The sequence below is a fragment of the Bombina bombina genome, chromosome 7, assembly GCF_027579735.1.
Source record: "Bombina bombina isolate aBomBom1 chromosome 7, aBomBom1.pri, whole genome shotgun sequence".
In the NCBI taxonomy this organism is placed as follows: domain Eukaryota; kingdom Metazoa; phylum Chordata; class Amphibia; order Anura; family Bombinatoridae; genus Bombina; species Bombina bombina.
In genome coordinates, this window is record NC_069505.1 from 333,121,167 (window position 1) to 333,129,208 (window position 8,042).

Sequence of the window (8,042 nt, forward strand, 5' to 3'; positions counted from 1 at the left end):
TTTTTTCCCATTTATATGCAAAACAAACCTTTTAGGGTTTGTCTTAGAATCCTTTGAAATGAAACTTTCATTTATAATTTTGGATAATCTGATTGCTCTTTTGAATGTTTTGTAACATTCCTTATATAGGACTAGATTACAAGTGGCCCACTATTTAGCACACCTGCTTGGGAGTAAACTATAAATAATATTTTTGCATACGTGGGTTAGTGTGCATATTTCAAGTTGAAAATAAAACTTTTGCGTGCAAGCACAAACTCGACGCCTGATAACCAAAGGACTTTGGATATTGCAACCATGCTAAATTCTTCTCCCTATAGACTTCAATGGTGAGCGTAAAATAAAACAACCTAACACTTATCGCTTGTGCGCTAACCAGACAGGAGTTGCTAATATTTTACTTTCCAATGTTCTTCACATAGAGGAAAATGTTATTTTTATTGTAAACACACACACATATATAGATATATATTTTAAATTAACATTATATATGTATATACACACCATAAAAAATATTTTTTCTGTATGTGAAGAACATTGGAATTTAAAATATTTACAATAAACACACAGTATATTAAATATTATTATGGATATATTATTTAGACACATATATATTATAGCTCTTTGCAGTCAAATACATTTGTTATTGGCCACAAAGCTGTTCATTTATCATCTGTGTTTTAATCTGAGAATACTTTGTCCCAATTAATGCAATTTTAGGATTTCCTTAAATCATTGACATTTGATTTTATAAAATAAAATGTCTTGCTGCTTATGGAAAAGTGACCATGTTAAAAATACTGTTACCTAAATGTTCTTCTAATTATCTAAATAACTTTATATTGGATATTAATTCTGTATTATTTGATAGTACTAAATCCAGTATAGCTTTATTTCTCGCTGGCTCCTCCTAGTTGGCTGTATTGCTTATTTCATTATTTTGGTTTATCATAGGGTAGTTAAAATATCTGATGAGTACAACATTGACATTTTTAGCAGCCTTTCTTATTTGTATTAGCAGTTGAGTTTCTCTATGTCACTGATGTTTTGGGGGCTTGTAACATGCTTCTAATATTTATTTTTATTATTTTTTTCCCTCACTCTTTATTTCAACCCATATATTTGCTGTTCCCATTGGAAATAAGTCAGAATCCAATATTGGTAAAAAAAAATTAAAAAAATGGCCTTGTTAACAAACATACGGCTAAATTACGACTTTTGCGTTATGAGTAAAAAAGCAGCGTTATGGGTTATAACGCTGCTTTTTCACTAGCACTGCTATTACGAGTTCTTGTAGGTACAGCTGTACCGCTCACTTTTTTGGCCTTAACGCAAATTAACTTACGCAATTTGCGCAAAGTCTTTTTTCAATGGGACTTCCATAGCGCAGATATTACAAGCTTTTTCTGGGAGGCCAAAAAGTGAGCGGTACAGCCTATCCCGCAAGATTCGTAATGCATTCTAAAGTCAGTAGTTGTGAGTTTTATGCTACAAAGCTGTAACATAAAACTCATAACTAAAGTGTTAAAAAGTACACTAACACCCATAAACTACATATTAACCCCTAAACCAAGGCCCTCCTGCATCGCAAACACTAAAAAAATATTATTAAACCCTAATCTTCCGCTCCTGACATCGCCGCCACTATAATAAACATATTAACCCATAAACCGCCACACTCCTGCCTCACAAACTCTAGTTACATTTTTTTTATTTTTTTTAAGAAGCTTCATTGAATGAACAAACGTAATGCTACATATGTTATAATGATAGTAAAAAACAATCCAGTTATTATACATATCCCAAATACCTGTTAAAGCAATTAGGATTCAATCAAAGGATGCTAGAATATGATAGAATAACAACATGAATGCTCATTGTTATAATACAGATTAAATGCTTTGTATACATATCAATTATAAACATTTACTGCTAAATATTCAGAACAAGTAAGTCCACATAAAATTAGAGCCTTACGGGGTGTGCATATGAAAATTGCCATCCCAAAGAGTAATGAACCATTAAATTTAACTTAGTCAGTACTAAATGCTCTTTGGAGGCTACAGAAGAAAAAAGAGGGAGAAGGAGAGGGAAAAGCACGAAAATAAAACACAGACAACCACCAACCAATATGGGTTATTACAGCTTATGGGTCTCTGCCCTCCCAAACCAGGGTCATGTATTCGTGTGTTTCCAATTTTCCAATCTTAACATAATGGAACCTCTCAAGGTTCAACAAATCCTGGACCCCAGCTTTCCACTCCTCCAGACTTGGTATCTGAAGCGACTTCCAATGTCTCGGAATGAGTCCCTTAGCACAGTTTAACATCAGGAGGAACAAATGTCGCCTAGCCTCCACTATTATTCTCGGCAATTTATGGTATATAAGGTATTTAAAATTTGGGGGGAGAATGAGTTTCAGAAGTCTGCCACATTCATGAAAGACCCTCTGCCAAAAGGGCTGTATAAGGGGGCATAGCCACCAGATGTGTAACAAAGATCCCTCCTCTCTGCAGCCTCTCCAGCACTCACCACCAGTATGTGGGTATATTTTTTTCAGCCTCTGCGGAGTTACCATCTGCTTAAAAATTTAAAATGCATTTCCTGAAGTTTCGATGAGACAGATGCATGTTTAGCTTTATCAAAGATCGACAACCAGGCTTTTGCATCAATTTCATAGCCTAAGTCTATGTAGGAAGGCATTGCTACTTCTCCTCCCTCTATTAGCAATTTGTATAAGGTTGAGATTAAGTGTTTAGGGATGGTCTCCGAAGTGCAAAGCACCTCGAAGGGTGTTTTCTGTCTGCTCAACAAGTCCCTGTCTCTAATATTGCTGACATATTGATTCAATTGTGCCACTCTAAACCAAGAAGAGAACAGATCATGATCCCATTCAGCAAGTTCCTCCTGAGATTTGATCTTACCCGCGTCAGAGCGCTGGATATAATTACCTCCGACAGTGGATAGGAGAAGCCAGGACGGTACGGTTTGTTCACTATGCCATTGTCCAGATTTTCTCGAACAGGTATTACCGGCGAGACCGCTGTGGAAATATGACTTTCCACTTTGATTAGCCTGTCCCATCCCTGTAACACATCCCCAATCAGAGGATATTGAGATACACAACCAGGGTGATGACCAGGGCTTATCCATGCAAGTGAACCAATGTTACCCCGTTGAAGAATCTCCCTGTCCAATCCTATCCAAGCTTTATCAGTGGATCCATGGCACCACTCCACTACCCGTTAGAGTGTGATTGCTTTAAAGTACTCACTCAACCGAGGGACACCCACCCCTCCACTGTTTCTGAGAAGATGCATTGTCTTTTTACTGATCCTTGGTCTTAGACCACCCCATATATATGAATCAATTGCCGACTAGATTTGGTGAATTATATGACTTGCTGAGGCCAGGGGGACTGCCTGCATAATATACAGCACTCTGGATAATACGTTCATTTTTGCAACGTGTATTCTTCACATCCTTGAGATGGTTTTATTTCTCCATGTCGCTAAATCTCGTAAACATCATCTCTGATGCATTTGTAATTTACGTCAACAATTTCCCTAACCGAAGAGGCCAGTATTATGCCTAAGTATTTCAAATGCTTCTTAGCGATTTTTAAAGGACAACTATGGCTCCGGGCTGCAAAGATATGAGGAGGCACCGAGATATTTAAAATCTCCGACTTTGAGAGATTGAGTAGAAAGTCCGATTCTCGACCGAATGCCTCAAATTCTTCCAATGAGGTCCGTAGGCACCCGGCATTGTCAGCTAGAGTTAACAGAACGTCGTCAGCATACATTGCTAACTTATGCTCCAACCCTCCCGTCCGAACTCTGCAGATAGCGGGGTTAGCTCGTATTCTGTTAGCTAGGACCTCCATGACAAGGGCGAAAAGCAAGGGCAAAAGAGGGCACCCCTGCCTTGTACCATTGGAGATTAGGAAGGGCTCAGGGAACAAACCGTTCACCCAAACCTTAGCATTGGCGTTGGAATAAAGCGAAAACACATAATTTGTGAAATGTGTTCCGAATCCCATCTTCCTCAGGGTGTGACGCATAAAAGTCCAGTTGACCCGGTCAAAGGCCTTCTCTGCATTCGTTGACACGAGAGTCAACGGAGCGTAGCTGGCCTGCGCATAAGAAATCAGTTGAACAACCCTAAGGGTGTTATCACGAGCCTCTCGAGCCGGAATTAAGCCCGTCTGATCTGTAGAGACCAATTGAGGTAGGAATTTTTTTAGGTGATTTGCTATAACCTTAGCTAAGATCTTAACATCAGAGTTAAGCAAAGAAATTGGTCTATAGCGGCAAGGCAGGAGTTATGGACAACTGATTGAACAAATGGAGCAGATGGGGTATCAGAACATCCGCAAATTTTTTATAGTAGCGTGTTCCAAACCCATCAGGGCCCGGGCTTTTGCCACTTGGGAGACTTTTAATAGCTACTCGAATCTCTTCAGGAGTAAAGGGGGCGTCAAGTTGTTCTGCTTCATCTGTAGACAGACGCGGCATGTCAGTCTTTGCAATATAATCAATGATCTTCTGTTCAGAGATCGGCCTGTCCAGAGGGTCCCCTTGCCTTCCCTCGACAGGATATATATTATAGAGGGTTTTATAAAAATTCCCAAAGGAGTTTGCAATAGACTAACCATCTCTGTGTGTCCTTCCCTGCTTATTGACTGCCTCATAAACATACGAGTGTAGCCACTTTCTCACTAGAGCCCGAGCCAGTAACCTACCCGCTTTATTGCTCTGCTCAAAAAACCGTTGGCGCAGAATAAGAGCTTTTTTATGCTGTTCTTCCTGTAAGTGATGTAGCAAGGCTGATCTGGCCAAGGCCAGTTCCTCCTGTAGTGCACAGTCATTGGGTTGGTCTTTATGTGCTAATTCCTTTTGGGTCACTTGCGCCAATAATGTGTTATAAGCGTCTCTTCTGGATCTGCGCCATTTCGCGCTGTGTCTAATCAGTAAGCCTCTAACCACGCACTTGTGGGCTTCCCAGACAGTAGAACTGTCTATAACCTCATCAGTGTTTAGGCGGAAATATTCTTCAATGCTTTCGTGTAGCTTTTGTGTTAAGAGTTTGTCATCCAGTAAGAATTCATTCAGTCTCCAGACCCAAGGGGTTACTGAAGTGTTGGGCCAGTCAATGGTAACATCTAACTGGTGCATGGTCCGACAAAGTGATCGTATTAATGCTACAGCCCGTCGTAACCGCGAGGCCCGCAGAATCAGTGAGAAGATAATCGATCCTTGTGTACTTCCTATGGGGGTGCGAATAGAAGGTTTAATTTTTGTCTGTTGGATGGAAAGTATGCCAAATATCATGCAGCACTAGGTCCTTAAAGGATTTAATTAAGTGTTTTATCACTTTATGGGGGCGCTGGAGAGGCCATCGGAAGTATCCAATATAGGGTTCAAGGAAACATTAAAGTCTCCTCCCAAATAGAGGATTCCCTTCTGCACCTCTAGAATTTTGGTGCGTGATTTTCTTAAAAAACAAATCCTGTGCTCTGTTTGGAAAATAAAGATAGGCTAAGGTCATGGGTCTACCATATAGTGTGCCTGTCATTATTAAGTACCTGCCATTGGGATCTTTTAACGTCTGTTCCACTTGGAACGGGACTGTATGGCGGAACAATATACCCACTCCATTTTTTGGGACGGCCCGAGGCAAAGTACGCTGTTGGGTAGTGTCTATTGAACCACTTCGGTTCTCTATGTTTGGAGTAATGAGTTTCCTGAATAAAAATGATGTCACCTCCCAACCTGTGCAGATCTCGGGTGATTATTAATCACTTCTCTGGGCTATTGAGGCCCTTAACATTTACAGTGAAGAGATCAAAGTTATGGAGCCTGGTCTGTGGATGTGAGCTTGCCATTTGAAAGCTGGAGAAAAAAAAAGGGGGAGGAAAAGGGCACCCCATAAAAAAAGAGGGAAAGTAGAGTAGGGGATAATAGAAGAAGGGCAAATAAGAAAAGGAATCAGGTGTAGAAGGGTCAGGTGTTATACAAGGAAAAGGAGAAAACTTGTTTAGAGAAAAAAAAGGGGGAGTTAGAAAGAAAAGGAGTATAAAGAAAAGAAAAAGATCCACAAAAGATTCAAGAAGCAGGAGACAAAGCCCCTTCCTATTGTCTCAGTTGGATCTGGGGATTGAAGATAGTAGAACACTCTATATTAACAAGTAGAATTAAACAGTAGGAGGTAGTAACCCCAATGCACTTGGATAACTTGTATGACTAGAATGTTAAACCTTGAAGTTAAAGTAACCCCAAAACATATCAATTATCTATCATTAGAACCAGTGTTTGAACCAAGAATAAACAAAGCTTATCGCTAATACAACCCCACCCGGCGTGCGCTATACAATAGAGGATTCCAACCCCGTGATCTCGCAGCAGAAAAACTTAATAAGAGCCTGTTTAGCTGTTCCCCCACTCACCTCCTCTATATTCTTCCTCCCTTGCATTTTCCCTCTGTTCTTTTTTTAAAATTATATTCTTTTTTTTTTTTTATTAAAGATTAACATGTTGAGGCCTTCCTCCTTTCATATCTTCTTAATCTTTCCTAATGTCTCGCAACCCTTCAACTCTCTATTCTCTCCTCCCCCTCTTTCTTTCCCCTTCCTTCCATTACCTATTCTTCCTATCTCTTAAGACAACTCTCCCCTCGCTTTGCAAGAGGTCTTCCTGTATGACCTACCACGGCCTATGGTAAGCGTCCCAATTGCTTAATAATGCTAGAGGAGGCAAAAGTAAGTGTTATAAAACATTTCAAAACGTCAACATACAAGTATCATTCTCGTGAGATATAAACGGGGTGTATTAGTGAGGGGTCCAAGACTGCCATCAGTTCAATATTTGTAGTACAGTACAACACTATGGCAGCCCAAGAATCAATTGACAAACCAGCTCATTTTGTCTTCAGCAGCTTCCCCGTGATGGAATAGATTGGCATAGATACAGGAAGTTAGTTAAACTTGTCCACAAACTGGGGATCTGCAAGGGAAAAATATCAACACAAACTATATGGTAAGAACAGGGGAGGCAAGTTTAGACTTAGCTGATCAAAAACACAGCTGGGCTGCAGGCTCTGGGCAGAGTGACCCAAACCATTCCACAATTAGCCGGGTGGGGTGACCAAAGAAAAAAACCTTTCCAGTCCAGTTAATATGTTGACTTGATGACTAATTAGGTCGGTGGCCATTATCACTGCGGTCAGCCTCCAACTCTGGCTGTACCAGAGCTGCAGCGATATTAGGCGGCCTAATCTGCAGGCCAAAGGCTTGGTTGAGAGTGGGAAAGTCAGCAGGTGATTTAAAGATTGCTGTCGTGCCCTCCTTGGATGTGATTATACAAGTGGGGAACCCCCATCTGTATTGAATTTGTTGTTCCTTAAGCTTGGAGGTAATATAGCGTAAGTCCCTCAGCTTCTGGAGAGTGGCTGGGCATAAGTCCGTTTAAACTTGTATTTCCATACCCTCAAATACGAGGGGGTGTTTGTTCCTGGAGTGCCGGAGAATGTTCTCCTTGTCTTTGTAAGATAACAGCTTGATAATGATGTCCCTTGGTGGAGCTCTAGCTGGTGGTCTAGGCCTAAGTTCTCGATGGGCTCTTTCAACTTGAATCTCAGCTGCATTAGGAGCATTTTTGAGGAATTTGAATAATTCTTGTATATATTGACCTATTTCAGGTGGATTCACTGTTTCAGTGCACACCTTGGAGCCTCAGATTGTTGCGTCTGCTCCTATTTTCTAAATCCTCGATTCTATTAGTCAGATTCTGTACTGTTCCGTCTTGAGATTGTATACAGCTGGCCTGATGTTGAAGATCAGAGCGCATTGTCTCCTGCAATTCCTCCACCTGTAAAACTCTGTGGCCTCTGCGGCTATGTCCCTTTTCAACTCCCCAAATATAAGTTTAACGTCCATCATGGCCTCTTTGATATCATTCTTGGACGATAGGTGCTTAACATCTTCTTTGGTGACATAACTAACTCGCAGGGGATCCGAGTGGGATGTCTGCACAGCAGTGGTT